At 39.0% G+C, this 16,144-nt stretch overlaps 1 long non-coding RNA gene across 3 annotated transcripts in view; it reads left to right on the top strand.

Annotated features, from left to right (window-relative positions):
- Positions 1–4,688: 4,688 nt before the first annotated feature.
- The window catches only part of LOC114047661, a 64,656-nt gene continuing 53,200 nt past the window's right edge, over positions 4,689–16,144 (top strand). For all 3 annotated transcript variants that reach the window (XR_003569644.1, XR_003569643.1, XR_003569645.1), the window contains exons 1-2: positions 4,689–4,787; positions 15,137–15,229. This is a non-coding gene — a long non-coding RNA (uncharacterized LOC114047661). The remainder of the gene's footprint in view (positions 4,788–15,136; positions 15,230–16,144) is intronic.

The raw sequence follows: 16,144 nt of genomic DNA, 5'->3' as shown, positions 1-16,144 counted from the left end.
GTGTTTAATAACATGTGCATGAAATATAAGCCTGTTTTAGCAACACTATAGGAGGTAGTGAAAAACTAAAATAGAAAAATATCAAAAAAAAAAACAAACAAAAAACACCCAAATAGTGGAACAGCATCCCGAAGGAGTGACTGAATTTAGGAAAGTCCCAAGAAAGAATGAGTACTGGGACTCAGTCCCAGGTCCTGAGGTTTAAATGATCCTATCATTTGGTGGTGCCAAATCGTTGTGGTTCGCCATGGATCTCTTCTTGTAAAAAGATGGCCATAAGCAGAAGCAACACCAAGAAGAGCCGGGCTGCAACAAAGATGGCGGCATTTCCTTTACAGTCCCTGATCCTCATCACAATTCAGGGAGAATTGCCCTATATCACTACCTCACTCAATGTTCCCTGGCCCACAAGTTCTTCTCCTTTGGGAGCCCCATGGTGTTAGGAAGGATTACAAAATCCTTGGTCCTGAGAGGCTGTCTCCTTCTTATATAAGTCTAATTAGCCACTTTCAACTCTTTTTTGCTGCCAGAAATCAAATCTCCTCCTAACAATATCACCTCTTAAACCTCCGGGTTCTCCCCCAGGAGAAGTGATCGAAAGATCTCTGGGTATTACATTGCAGCAATGTGAAGGGGCCAATCAGTTTTACTTTATGGTAAGCAGAGGGTTATGGTGGGTCTGCCCATGACTGCATATACCAGTGCCCCCTTTTTTGTCACTGGGCCATCCATTATTGTCTTTGGCCATTGGGGCCTGCATCTCTGCCTGCTGCCACCTCTGCCAGGCTCAGCTGCTGTCCCCTGTTCTGGGCAGGACAATGGCCACTGCTAGGGCCTGAACTCTTCTGCCCTGTGAGAGGACAGAGTGTTGTTTAGGCCTAGGCATGACTGCATTGCTACTGCAGAGGCTGGCCTCTGCCCCTACAATGGCAGATCCATGTAGGAGGTTGCTGGGGGGCTAGGTGGCCACTGGCCTTCTGTGCATGGCAGGAGTGCTATGGGTGCTACTACTGTTAGGGCCCGACTATGCTGATATCTCTAAGTCAGTACCTGTGCTCCATCTGTCATGTGCTCAGTACTCTGCAGGTACTACTTACTAAAAGTTCCAGAAACATAGAGACAGATAGGTAGAGAGATAGATAGGGAAAGAGAGAGACATAGACAGAGACAAAAAGACAGAGATAGATAGGGAGAGACAGACAGAGAGATAGAGATGCAGAGAGACAGAGAAACAGAGAGACAGAAAGTTATAGTTTATAGTTTGGGAACAAGAATAGAAACTTTTCACACAGATACAGCACCTCTGCTTGTCCTCAGCTAATTAAATGAGGTACAGTTGGCACAACTGCCCATATCCCCAATTCTAGAAATGTCTCTGGGGTCCTGAGGAAAATTTAGCCTTGTCCGTTCAAGTGCCTTCCCCATTGGCATTCAAAGCGCTTTATAACCTAGCTCTCTCCTACCTTTCCAGGCTTCTTACACCTTACTCTCCAACATGTACTCTTAGATTCAGTGACGTTGACCTCCTGGTTGTTCCATGAATAAGACACTCCATCTCTCAGCTCTAGGCATTTTCTCTGGCTGCCCTCCATACAGGAATGCTCTTCCTCTGGCACTTGCACCACTAACCTCCCTGGTTTCAAGTCCCAACTAAAATCTGACCTTCTACAGAAAGCCTATCCCATCCCCTCTTAATTCCAGTAGTTTTCCCATTTTATTTCCTATTTATCCTGTGTATAGCTTGCTTTGCATATATTTGTTTGCATGTTGTTTCATTCATTAGATTGTAAGCTCCTTGAAGGCAGAGACTATCTTTTGCCTCTTTTTGTATCCCCAGCACTTAGCACAGTGCCTGGCACACAGGAGGCAATTCACCCAAAGATAAAAAGTTGAAAGATATGAACAGGTAGTTTTCAAAAAAAGAAAGGTAAGCCAATCCAAATCACTAATAATAAGGAATATATAAGTTAAAATAACTCTGAGGTTCTACTCACACTCATCAGATTGAGAAAGATGACCAAAAAATACAATCAGGATTCTGAACAGTTTGTATCTGCAGAATCAAAGAGTAATTAATTGTTAATGCTTCAATATCAGTGTGGCTGGGAGATCTCCTGGGGAGCACTGCAGGGATCTATGCTTTCCTCAGAGCTATTTAACATTTTTATCAGTGACTTAGATAAAGGTATAGGTGGCATGCTCATTAAATTTGCAGATAACAATAAGCTGGTAACAATACCTAAGACACTTGATTGACAAAGTCAGGATCCAAAAGGGTCTTGAGAGCATTGAACTGAATCTAATAAGTTGAAATTCAATAAGGATAAATGTAAAGGTTGGGTACAAAAAAATCAGTGTTGCAAGTATAAGAGGAAAGAGGCATGGTTAGTTAGAGAGCAGTTGTTCTGAAAGGGATCTGGTGTTTTCAGTGACCTGCAAGGTCAATATAAGTCATGAATATGATTTGGCAGTCAAAAAAACTAATGAGATCTTAGGTTGCCTCAAAAGGAGCCTAGCTTCTAGGAAAAAGAAGGTTGGCCCCACTGTACTCTGCCTTTGACAGACCTCATCAGAAGCATTGCGTTCCATTCTGGTGTCATGGTTTAAGAAGAACACCGATTATTTAGAGAGTGTGCAGAGAAGGGCAACCAGATTGTCAAGGACTTTCAATACATAATATATAAGGATCTGATGAAGGAAATAGATAGCGAGGTATCTCAGTGGATAGAGCACTGGGCCTGGAGTCAGGAAGACATGAGTTCTATTCTGGCTTCAGACACCTAAGATCAGGAAAAATAAATCCAACAAAGACTGAAGAAAAAGAGGCAGACATGAGTTCATATCCACATGGTAGTCAGGGGTTGGAGCATAAGGCAGTCATTACCTCTTTCCCTCCCCACCCAGAAGCTTACAACAATTCTTCCTCCTCACTCAGGAGCTACTAGGGAAGAGAGAGTTTCTCTGTATGCCACTCACTCACCCGCTCAGCAGCCAATTAAAAGGTTTTTCATCCAGTAGCAGTAAGGCAATAGGGAAGAATCGCAGAAAACCTGTCCATGCTCCAAATTGGGGAAGACCCCTGGATCACATCATGTATTTCTAGAAGCAGTTCACTAAGTCTCTATGTGGGTTCACACTAGACAGAACATATTGTGCATGATCTAAGGTTTGGCCCTTATTGGCCAGTCTTAGCCAGTTCCCCACATGATGGTGAAATGTCATAGTAAAGAAAGTTGCAACAGACCATTTTGTATCCAAACACCGGGAGTACACATGCTCACATATGTACACAACAGTGGGAAAAGTGGACATACGTAGAGTGGGTACTTGAAACAGGAGCACACACACGAGGCATGTGGAACCAGGGCTGGTTGTAAAACCATGTGGGAGCAACTGATGTCTCCAGTGCTTCAGAATCACTGATGGCTTCTGGTGATGTCATGATGCTGCTCCCACCAGGCCTGCCTGACCGTGTTTGTCACCTCTGCTGTCCTTCCGACAGATGATGCTGGGATGGTGCTCGACCAAAGTTAGAGTCATCATGGTATGACATTCTGCCCACCACCTCCAGTATGACTATCTCGTACCAGTTTACCTTTTCCTCTTTTAGTTAAAAACCCATAGGTCTTTTCTCACTAGAACATTTTTTGGAAAGGCAAAAACCCTCATCTGAGACCAGCAGAGAACCTTTATTTGGGTTTTACTCTCTTGTTTCCTTTATATTCTTGAAACCAGAGAAAAGCATCTCAGTTTCAGACACCAACATATTGCAGGGTCCTCCAAGCTAGCCAAGGCCCCCAGGTGTAATATTTTCTATGAATTCTTCCTGGTCCAGGAGGTTGGCCCTTTGTCAGAGATCTCTCCCCCTAGACTTCCCAGTTTTACTCTCTGAAGGCTAGATCAGGGATTGTTGAACTATGTTCCAACCCATTCCCCCCCCCCTTTTTTAACAGCCCTATGAGCTAAGAATGTTTTTTAAAATATTAAATACATTTTTTACTTGTAAAAAATGTAAAAACCCTTCTTAGCTTACAGACTTGGCTCTACAAAAGCAAACAGGAGGCCAAGTTTGGTCCCTTTGTTTATAATTTGCCTACTCCTGGGCTAGACTATAAGCTAGTTAGGGGTTATTTGCCTAATAATTACTTAATAGCTCTGGGGGTTTAGAGTTCCCAGTTTCCCAAATCGAAAACCCTTCCTTTCACCAAAATAGATGACTAGGAAGGAAAAGGGACAGATACAAGTAAATCCAGGGGAAAAGGTCATTGTCTTGCTCAACTTTACCTATTCTTAGCCCTTTCATAGGCAAATACAGCCATTCGAAACCCTCACAGAAGCTTTGAGGTATTCCCTTACCTCAAATAGTTTTTATAATTCATATTTAAAATATAAATCAATAATATTTATACTATTATAAATATTAAAATATTATACAGTTATATTTCTACTATTTACTTCCCAAACAGTGTAAATAGATGTGTTGAAGTCCTAAAGAATGAAAGAAAGCATTTACTGGAAATGAGTTAATATTAAACTTTAGAGTATCAGGCAAAGAGAAATCTTCACCTGGTCTGTTGCAACTTTCTTCACTATGACATTTCACCATCATGTGGGGAACTTGCTAAGACTGGCCAATAAGAAAGGACACTTTCTATAGTACTTCTTGCTCTCCAAACTCATATTCTGAATTAAAATAAAATTTTCAGATGTGGAAATGATATCCTCTCTGATATAATCAAAATCCTGAAGAAAGGTCTCATCCTTTACCTTCTTCAGTCCCGACCAAGGTAAGTTTTATGCTTGCCCTCTATAGAAATATCAGAGAACGTCACACTTAAAAACAGACAGTAACTAGCTGTGTAAATATAGGGAAGTTATTTCAGCACTATGGGCCTTATTTCCCTTATCTTTAATTTATCTTTAAATTATTTCAGAGGGACATTCCAACTTTAAGACTCTCTGCAAGTGTTGATTTTTGCTTTACCTGTTGTACCTTTGCTATAGATAATACAATCTAGAAAACTTCTTAGTTATCAAGACTCTGCTTCTTGTTGCTAAACTTTCCTTTATCTTGTGCAGAATGTAACTGAGGTTTCCAAATAAACATGCTGTTTATGTGAGCCCAGATTGGTAAAGATGGGACATTGTGTGCCTGAATTGAGGTGAGAGATTCATTCTTTGAGAAAGTCATATATGGGGCCATATGCTCTTTGGAACTAAACTCCAGACAAATGGAGAGAGAAAAAAAAGACTTTAAACATGTAAGAAAAGCTATTTCCTCAACATGCCCCTGATTTCAAGCTTCTGGCCACAGAAACTTTGGGAATTTCCCCTTAGATGAGATCTTGGACTCTCTTTTGGTTGAGCTTTAAGCTCTCAATTTGCTCATTTAGAGAATTTATTCACCCTTGAGTATTTTCTGTTATACTCTAATCCATAGAACTATAATTTCTGTTTCTGTTTTGCTGGGAGAAATGGGTTCACTCACTATTCACTATTTGTGATGGTCTTGTGTAACTAGCATTTGATGGGAAGGAGTCAAGCCAGATGGTGGAAGCTAAGGGCTAGTGACCAGGGAAACTGGCTTTTTACTTGAATTTTTAAAATGTGCCCCTAGACCAAAAATATTTAAGGAAACAGATAGATATAATTCTTGTCCAGTACCCTTCTCAGATACTGAAGGAAAGGATAAGGGCCAGCCTCATGGCTCTTCTCTTGTTCCCTTTAAGGTAAGAATCTCTGTCTCCCATGGAGGGAAGTGGGCAAGATTCCAGAGATATCCATCAATGCCTCTCATGAGTCATATTTAAATTACTTATGTGGACACACACATCTTACATTGACACATCTGTACTTTACAAATTAGATCAAAGGTTTTTAGAACTGGCAGAAGGAGGTATGTCCTTGGAGATCATTTAGTCTAATTCCCTCCCCAGATATGGAAATTAAGGCTTGGGAATTTGGAATGACTTTCAAGGAGTTGCACAGTGATGAGATGGGAATACCTGGATTCAAAACCTTGCCTTCTGACTCATAAACCACGTCTGTTTCTCCTTTACCAGATAATCCCTTAAGCACTATGGGAAAGGACACTTTGTATAGTTCTTCTTGCTCTCCAAACTCATATTCTGAATTAAAATAAAATTTTCAGATGTAGAAATGGTATCCTCTCTAATAGAAAGGTTAGAAACTTGAAAATAATTTCCATTTGAGTGCAAACTCTCATAGACCTGCCTTTCACAGGAAGTGTCCAAAATATTTATACCTGTACTTACTGGGGCCTTTAAGCCCCCATATCTCTCCCCACCTGCCACCACTAGCATATTAGTCATGTCACTTTGTTATACAGCTAGAAATTCCAACAATAAGAGAGTCATTTGTATTTAAAAAGCTTCTTTCATTCACAACTCAGTTTAATCCTCCTAATTTGCCTGTGAGATCTTAATACTGAAGGAAGGGGAATTGGGTTGTGATTATCTGGTGGAGGTGGTGCATGGAGTGGGTTGAAAAGGAAAGGTACAGGACATTTTGAAGCACAGGCATGGCATAGGTGTAATGGGTTTGAATTCAGAGTCAGAGTGGACAGACTTGGGACAATCAGGAGACAGAGAGCCAGGGGTCAAGATTACAGAAGAGTGAATAAAGATGGGGTGGGACACAAACTTTATAACAAACTTTACTTTAAAATATGTCCTGAGTATTAGTTTGGGGAACCTTCTGGCCCTAGTAAAACTAGGAAGTCTGTTTCCTCACCAGTTTTATGGGAAGATAGTGGGGCACATGTTCTTGCTATTATATTTTCATTGCTTTTTCTCAACTTACTCATGCAAATTGCATAAAACTTTAGTATTGTATAACAAGAGTCAGCTGAGACTGTGTGGGACCTAGGTGCTCTAATAAAAATAAAATTTCCAAATGAGAGATTAACACAAAGTTTGATAAGTGTTCCAGAAAATGTTCCAATTAAATTTTCAATAAAAAAAATTAAAAAACAAAATTTGAGCAGAGGAGCACTTTTGTTATTCTTCAACTAATTTCAGTGAATCTAATGTTAGCTCACTAACTAATCTTCAAATTTAGAACTGAGGACAATATGGGACAGTGGGAAGAGGGCTGGATTTAACATCAAAGGATGTTTGTTCAAATCTCAGCTCTGATATTTACCTTTCTCTGTAATCTTTGGCAAATCACTTCACCTTGATGGGCCTCAACTTTCCTGGGCTCTAAATCTGTTAGGATAAGTCAGAACCTCGGAGAATTGACCTGAAGTCCTAGGGTAGAGAGCAACAGGGCCTCCTCAGCTGACTCCAGAATAATTTCTTCTAAAATTCTGTTTCTCCTCCCCTCCTCCAACTCTCTCTCATACAATTCTCCACCTCCCACCCTTCCCTCCAACACTGTAAATAATTCTTAGCCTTGTTTGAATGGACAACCAAGGCAGGCAAGAAACAAAAAGACTTGCCAAAGTATCAAACAACTTTCCAAAGCCCATTCATTTTGGGAATGACAAGTGCTTCTTGAACAATAACAACCTAAAGTCATGGGCCTTGTTAGATGCTTGTCTATAGCTTCTTTCATGTTTGTATCTCTACTGCCTGGTACAATGCTTAGCAGTAATATTAGCAGCAGCAGTAGTAGTAGTAGTAGCAGCAGCAACAGCAGTAATAGTAGTAGTAGTAGTAGTGGTAGTACTAGTAGTAGTAGTAGTAGTAGTAGCAGCAGCAGCAGCAGTAGCAGCAACAGCACCAGTAGCAGCACCAGTAATGGTAGTAGGAGTAGTAGTTACAGCAGCAGCAACAGCACCAGTAGTATTAGTAGCAGTAGCAATAGTAATAATAGTAGTTCAAACCTGGCCTCAGACACTCATTAGCTGTGTGACCCCGGGCAAGTCACTACCCTGTTTACCTCAGTTCCTCATCTGTAAAATGAGGTGGAGAAGGAAATGGCAAACCACTCTAGTATCTTTGCCAAGAAAACCCCAAATAAAGTCAGAGAATCATATATGACTGAAATGAGTCAACAACAACTATACTTGAAAATAGAAATCCTGAAAATCAAAGGAGAGAAAATGAAATTGAAAGTAAAAAAACTCATTGAACTAATAAATAAAACTAGGAGCTGGTTTTATGGGGGCAGGGGGACCTAATAACATAGATAAACCACTGGTTAATTTGATTAAAAATAAAGAAAACCAAATTACCAGTATCAAAAATGAAAAGAGTGAATGCACCACCAATGGAGATGAAATTAAAGAAATTATTAGGATTATATGTCAATAAAGGTGACAATCTAAGTGAAATGTTGATTAGTTACAAAAATATAAACTGCCCAGTTTAACAGAAGAGGAAATAGAATACTTAAAAGACCCTATCTCAGAAAAAGAAATTGAACAAGCCATCAATGAGCTGCCTAAGAAAAAATCCCCAGAACTAGATAGATTTACAAGTAAATTCTACCAACCATTTAAGGAACAATTAATCCCAACATTATATAAACTATTTGAAAAAAAAATAGGTAAAAAAAGAAGTCCTAACAAATTCCTTTTATGACATAAATATGGTTTGGTAACCAAACCAGGGAAAGCAAAAACAAAGAAAGAAAACTATAGACCATTTTCCTTAATGAATGTTGATATAAAAATTTAAAATAAAATACTAACAAGGAGTTTACAGCAATATATCACAAAGATTATATACTATGACCAGGTGAGATTTATACCAGGAATTCAATGCTGGTTCAATATTAGGAAAACTATCAGCATAACTGACCATATCAATAACAATAACAGCAGAAATCATATTAATAAATTCATAGGTGCAGAAAAAGCTTTTGACAAAGTGTAATACCCATTCTTATTAAAAATACTAGAAAACATAGATATCAATGGAATCTCCTTAAAATGTTAAGGAGTGTCTTTCTAAAACCAAGAGTAAGCCTTATCTGTAATGGGGATAAATTTGAAGCCTTCCCAATAAAACCAGGAGTAAAACAAGGATGTCCACTATCACCACTATTATTCAATATTATGCTAGAATTGCTAGCGATAGCAATAAGACAAGAAAAAGAAATTGAAGGAATACAAATAGGCACTTAGGAAACAAAACTACCACTCTTTGCAGATGACATGATGGTATATTTAGAGATCCCTAGAGAATAAACTATAAAACTAGTTGAAAAAATTAACAACTTTAGCAAAGTTGCAAAATATAAAATAAACTCACATAAATCTCACATAAATGGGGAATAAAATAGATAATTTTGATTACATGAAATTAAAAGCTTTTATACAAACAAAACTGATACAGACAAAATTAAAAAGAAAACAGGAAAATAAAAAATTGCAAGTTTCTCTAATAAAGGTCTCATTTCTCAAATATATGGGGAACCGAGTCAAATTTATAAAAAGAAGACCCACTCCCCAGTTGATAAATGGTCAAAGGATATGGTCAGTTTTCAGAAGAAATCAAAGCTATCAATAGTCAGATGAAAACGTTCTCTAAAAAACTATTGATTAGAAAAATGCAAATTAAAATAACTCTGAGAAACCACCTTATACCTATCAGATTGGCTAACATGATACAAAAAGGAAAATGACAAATGCTGGAGGGAATATGGAAAGACTGGAACACTAATGTACTGCTGGTAGAGTTGGAACTGATCCAACCATTCTGAAGAGCAATTTGAAACTAGGCCCATAGGGCTATAAAACTGTGCATACTCTTTTGACTCAGCAATACCGCAAGTAGGTCTGTATCCCAAAAAGATCTAAGAAAAGGGAAAAGGAGTGAAAATATTTATAGCAGCTCTTTTTGTGGTGGCAATGAATTGTAAATTGAGGGGATGCTTATCAACTGGGGAATGGCTGAACAAGTTTTGGTATGTGATTGTGATAGAATATTATCGTGCTATAAGAAATGATGAGCAAGATGGTTTCAGAAAAAACCTGGGAAGAACTATATGAACTCATCCAGAGTCAAGTAAACAGAACCAGGAGAACACTGTACACAGCAACAGTAAGGATGATCAACTAAGAAAGACCTGGCTACTTTGATCAAGACAATGATCCAAGATGATTCCAAAGGACCCATGTTGAAAAATGCTATTCACCTCTGGAGAGAGAACTGATAAAATCTGAATGAAGATTGAAATGTATTTTTTCTTACTTTATTTTGTTTTTACTTTATTTTATTTTATTTCTATTTGTTAATTAATTTAATTTAATTTCCTTTGCAATATGGCTAATATGGAAATATGTTTTGCATGGTTTCACATGTATAATCCATATCAAATTGCTTGCCTTCTCAAGGAGGAAGGAGGGACAGCAGGAAAAAAGAAAATTTGGAACTCAAGATTTTTAAAATTTTGTTTAAATTTGTTTAAAATTTTTTACATGTAATCAGGAAATATTTAATGAAATAAATAAAAACAATTATAAAAAGAGTTATGTTGGCAGGGAAATAGAGAGGAATAATGAGGATAAATATAGGAAAAACAAAAGGGGGAGAAGTCAGAGGCCAGAGGCATATACTAATTATTCCATAAAGTCATTTTTCACAGTATTTATATCATCCAATAAATTTCCCAGAGAATTTTATGACCACTTGGCACAAAGGCTGTCTTCAAATATACAAATAAAATTTAGTTACATTGAAGCTGAAACACCTCCAAGTTGAAATAGCCAGTGGTTGTGGGGGTACAATAGCACCCACATAGCAATTTAAATTGCATAAAAAATTAAGAAAATCAAAGGATCAAAGGACTGAGAGCTGAAAGGGCCTTTGGGTGTCATCTAGATCAGAGGTGTCAAACACTTGGCCTAGGGACGTAGGGGGCCCACAATACCCCCAGTGCCTCCAAGACCAGATTAAAATGTAATTGGGAAATATTTAGCACAATAAATAAGAATACAATAAAACATAGATAATGTTAACATATGTTTTTCTAAATCAATATGCATTTACAGCCATCCTTCTTAAGGTTTAGTGCCCCCTGTTTCTATCTGAGTTTGACACCTCAGTCTAGTTTTATCTTCTCATTTTATAAGAAGAAACTGAAGCCCAGAAAGATCGGCTTGTCTGAGCTCACATATATAGGATGTAGAATCTTAGAATCATAGATTTAGAGATGAAAGGGACTTCAGGATTAGCTCTAATCTCCACCCCCATTTTACGGATGGAGAGAAATTATTGCTTGACGGTATACAAGTAATAAGAGGACCTGGAATTCAAACCATGACCTTCCTAACTCAAAACCCAATGCTGCTACAAGACCATGCTGCATAAACCTTGCAGTAATCAATGATACCTTGTCAATATCTTTTGTTTTTATGTTTCTTACATTTCCCCTTGTACCCCTTCCTTGCCCCTCCTAGTAAACCCTCTGTCATAATAATTTTTTTGGGTGGGGGGGACCCCACTAATTGAGTGATTCTCCCAGGGTCACACAGCTAGTAAGTATTATGTGTCTGAGGCTGGATTTGAACTCAGGTCCTCCCGAATTCATGGCTGGTGCTCTATCCACTGAGCCAACCAGCTGCCCCAATAATAAATTTTTTAAAAAGAAAAGAAAAAAAAAAGAAAAATCCAGCAAAGCCTATCAATACATTGAACAAAACAAAACAAAACCCTGACATTAAATTTAATGTTTCATACATATGAAACCTGACTTCTGTGAAGGAGGGACAGGAGATGTGTCCATATGTCTAGATGTAGGAAACAAATGTGGCCCAGATAACTCACATCTCCCTTACTGTAGGGCTAGAAGTCTTGGATGGGCTTGGATGGGTTGTGATCTGCATTGTTGGATGGAATACCCACACTGTGAGACCACAAATATACTGAATTATGGGAACATATTGACATTCAAGTCTTTCCAAAATTTGGCTCCACTCTCCCTAGCCAACTCTATCTTATTGTCAAATCTAATTAAATTTGAAGGTCTTTGAACACCAAACAGAGGATTTTGTATTTGGTCTTGGAGGCAGTAGAGAGCCACTGGGGTTATTGAGTAGGAAAGAGACATGATTGAACCTGTCCCCGCTATGTCTGGGAAAGACAATGGACTGTTCACAGGGCAAGAATGAATTATGTCAGGAAGATAGCCCGACACATCCTCATGATGGATATCAAGAGGAAGCTAGGGAGGTCCTCAGCAATGGCCTTACGAGATAAAGAGGACAAAAGCTCCATAGGGTGGTCAGGTAGGGAAGGAGCTGAGGTTTGCATCATTGGAGGGAACAATCATTCAATAACATTACAGATCCATTTGAGTATTTGACTCTAAGAGAGAGAGAAGTAGAAGGGGGTAATGTACATCAACAACTTGTCATACTCCTTTTTCTTTTTCCTTCATGCTTTATTTCTCTCTTCTCAGCTAGAGACATGATTTCACATTACTCCCCCTAACACACTATGTTTCAGAAAAACTGACGTAATTTCCATTTCCAATTTGTGATATTCCATCTCCATGTCTTTGTATAGGCTGTCTTCATGCCCACAATGTTCTCTCTCTCTCTCTTCTATCTCTATTTCTTGGAATCTCTAAGTTTCCTCCAAGGCTCACCTCCAATTTCCCTTCTAATAAAAGGCCTTTCCTGATCCCCCCCCCCACTTAGTTCTCTCCTCCTAAATTAGTTTGTATTTATTTTGCATTAATTTATACGTACATATTCATATTTAAATATTTGCATGTATTTGTATATATCATCAATCAGTAAGTCTTTATTAAGCACTTACTATGTGTCGGGTACTAGGCTAAGATGGGGATACAGAGAAAGGCAACAACAGTGCTTCTACCTTGAAGGCGCTCAGATTCTAATGAAAGAGATAACATGTAAGTAACTATCTATATATAAAATATTTATCTGTATAAATGCTTTTCCAGCTGGGAGAATATAAGCTCTTTGAGGGAAAGGACTCTTTCTCTCTCTCTTGTCTTTGTACCTCATATGCTTCAATCTTAAGGTAGCCATTTTCACTTCATAGAGATAGCTAGCTAGATGGATGGATGGGCAGATAGATGAACGGGTGGATGAATGGAAGAATGGGTGAATAAACAGGAAGGAGAGATAGACATAACAGTGACTACTGTGGTGCCTGCTACCTAGGAGCCAAATTACATTCCCCCACCCCTTTTCTGGTACCCTTAAGAGAGGTTGGGAGTATCTAATTTCTGCCATTGGGTCAAGCCCCCTCTGATTGTGTTCCCTCAATTTTAGGGAGAACCCACACCCTAGTTCCACTTAACCATTTAACAGTTAGATTAGCTTTTACCAAGAAATATTTACTTCAAAGATATAGGAAGACACCAAAAAGAAAAAAAAAAGATATAACAAGAACAAACATACACATTTTTTATTCCCACTACCTAAATACCTGGGGGGGATAATCCTTCCTTTAAACCACCTAAATCTCCCCAAATAGGAGTAGATTATGATCACAGCTTAACTCATTCCCTACTTAGTATAGTCTCACCAAGTTCAAAGTCCAAATCCGCCTTGGGCTTGGGTATCAGCATCCTGGTTTCTCAGAGCTTCTCTACTGGGCTGGCAGCATCATCCAGCTTGGAAATTCTGGCCCCAACATCACCATGGCTCAATCTCCCAGGTCTGCTGCTTAGGTCCAGAACTAAAAAGAGAGAAACAAAACAGACCAAAAACCCCAAGTCTGATTCTTGGGACCACAGGGCCTGAAAGCGGGTGGTGGTGGTGGTGGAGGAGGGGAAATAGACCTTCCCCCAACACCCAACTTAGCACATGGTGTGCATGCTATGGTTGAACAGAGCCTTCACCTTTGGATATTGAGAGAGAAAAATTGTCCCAGGCTGGGATTTTGAAAGACCTAGCCAGTTCCAGTTCTGCAGCCGACGAAAAGAGGCTGCTCCCACCCACATGGCAGGCGAAAAGCAGAATGTCTTTGTCCAGACGCAGAATCCTGCTGTCTGCCACACGAGCGCCTCCACCTTAGGTGATCTAGACACGCACAAAGCCCAGTTACAGAAAAATAGACAGAGCATTTATATTAAAGCCTCCAGACTTTCCTGAATACTTTTCTATTTTATTCCTTTTCATGTCTTCCCCCTCTTTTCAGCTTCCTTTTATGTATTTATTCTCTTTCCTCATTAGAATGTAAGCTGCTTGAGGGCAGGGACTATTTTTTTTCTTGTATTTGTACTTCCAGTGCTTAGCATAACACCTGGCACATAATAAGTGCTTAATAAATGCCTTATATTCATCTAACAACTCTGTGCCAGACACTATATTAACTGCTGAGATGTGTGGGGTGTTCAGGGAGGACTAGCACCTCTGGTGTGAGGTTTTTGGGCCTGTTCATCTACCTTCAGTGGCCACCTATCACCTAACTCTCTCTGTGGTTCCAAGAAGTTGTAGCATGTGTAGCAGCCACACACCAGTAAAACCATCTTGGCTGGTGAGCTAAACCAGGTTGAAGATAACCAATAGGCCTCAAACCCATTGGTGAGTTAGGGGGCTGTCTACCCAAGTATGTGAATTCCCCTGGTGGAATGGGTAGATGAAAACAATTTGTTCCAATAGCCATGAAGGCTGTTGAAACAGGCACTATGGAAAAGATTAGAGCTTGGTCAGACATCAAAGACACCAAGGTCATCCAGCCATCACCAGTTGTTTTGACTTTTGTCTTTTTTTTTTTTGTTTGTTTTGTTTTTTGGTGAGGCAATCAGGGTTAAGTGACTTGCCCAATGGGCTCACACAGCTAGTACATGTCAAGCTTTCAAAAGCGAATTGTTTTCAATTTTCAGCCTCTCAGTGAGGCACCAGTTGGTATGCTCACATCCCATGAGAAGGTACCTTTTGGATGCCTCAACACAAAGATCTCTACCCCACAATCTCATCAAATTGACTGGGGAATATATTAAATTGATAAGACTTCTACAACTAACTTCCTTACATTTGATCACTATCAATTCTACAATAAGATATAACTTAGGTATATATTTGATTTATCCCAGCTGATCAAGTACTCACACCTAAACAAGATTGAATGAGATAGAAAAGTGTAATGACTTGGATATTCCCATTAAATGACAGGAAACTTTCAAGAATAGTATTGTAGTTCTTTGGAGAAGTTTAATTTTATTACATAATTTCTTCCAATGAAAGGCAGCTTGGTAGAATGGAGAGACAACGGGACCTGGAGTCAGGAACACTTGGGATCAAACCTCCCCTCTGGTACCTGTTGCTGTATGGTCATAGGTAAGTTATTTAATTTCTCTGAGTTTTAGGCAAGTCTCTAAGGCTATGAGTTAAAGGGAGTTGTATAGGGAATTCTCACAATGGAGGAAATCATGGGTTATTGAGATTTCAACATATTTCCTCCCAGCTAGAATGGTACAGTGGAAATATCATTGGACTTGGAGTCAGAAAAGATGGGACACAGTCCCAGCTGTTCCACTTACTACTAGCTGTCTGACTTTGGGCATGTGTCAACTACTTTGTGCTTCAATTTCTTCACCCGTGAAATATAATAGCTGTCCTGCATTACCTCACGGAGTAGTGAGGATCAAATAAAGTAATTACCTGAAAGCCCTTTGAAAACTATAAAGTGAATGCAAATATGAAATACTGTTATTATTATTCACCCTGGACACCTCTCCCTAGCTTTACTGTCTTTGGGGAGGGAAAGGTAATAATAGCTACAGAATGTTAAAGTTGGAAGAGACTTTAAGAATTATCTAGCCTAATGCCCTCCTTTTAGACATGAGGAAATTGAGGCCCATAAGAGTTTAAGTATTGCCCAAGAGCGTACAGGGAGTCAGATGCAGATCTGTAAAAGACTCCAAGCCTACAGATTTCTATGCAAAGTCATAGGCTATAGAGCCTTGAAGGATCTTAGAACCCAACCCTCTCATTTTAAGGGAGAAGTTGAGACCCAGATAAATGAAGCAATTTGCCCAAAGTCACACTGTTAGTACATTTTAGTTTAGCGCTCCTGCCACCATGGAAACAGAACAGTTTCTATTCAGAGCACAAATTATATATTTTTTTGCCTCTAATATATCTTTATTTTTTTTGCCTCTAATATATCTTCTATGTATGTAGTTATTTCCATGTTTTCTCCTCTATTAGAAGGAGGATCTTGAAGGCAGGGATCATGTATTTTCCTATCCT

The sequence above is a fragment of the Vombatus ursinus genome, unplaced genomic scaffold (assembly GCF_900497805.2).
Source record: "Vombatus ursinus unplaced genomic scaffold, bare-nosed wombat genome assembly UNPS02014789.1, whole genome shotgun sequence".
NCBI classification, from domain to species: Eukaryota; Metazoa; Chordata; class Mammalia; order Diprotodontia; family Vombatidae; genus Vombatus; species Vombatus ursinus.
This window is presented reverse-complemented; position numbering and strand designations above follow the sequence as displayed.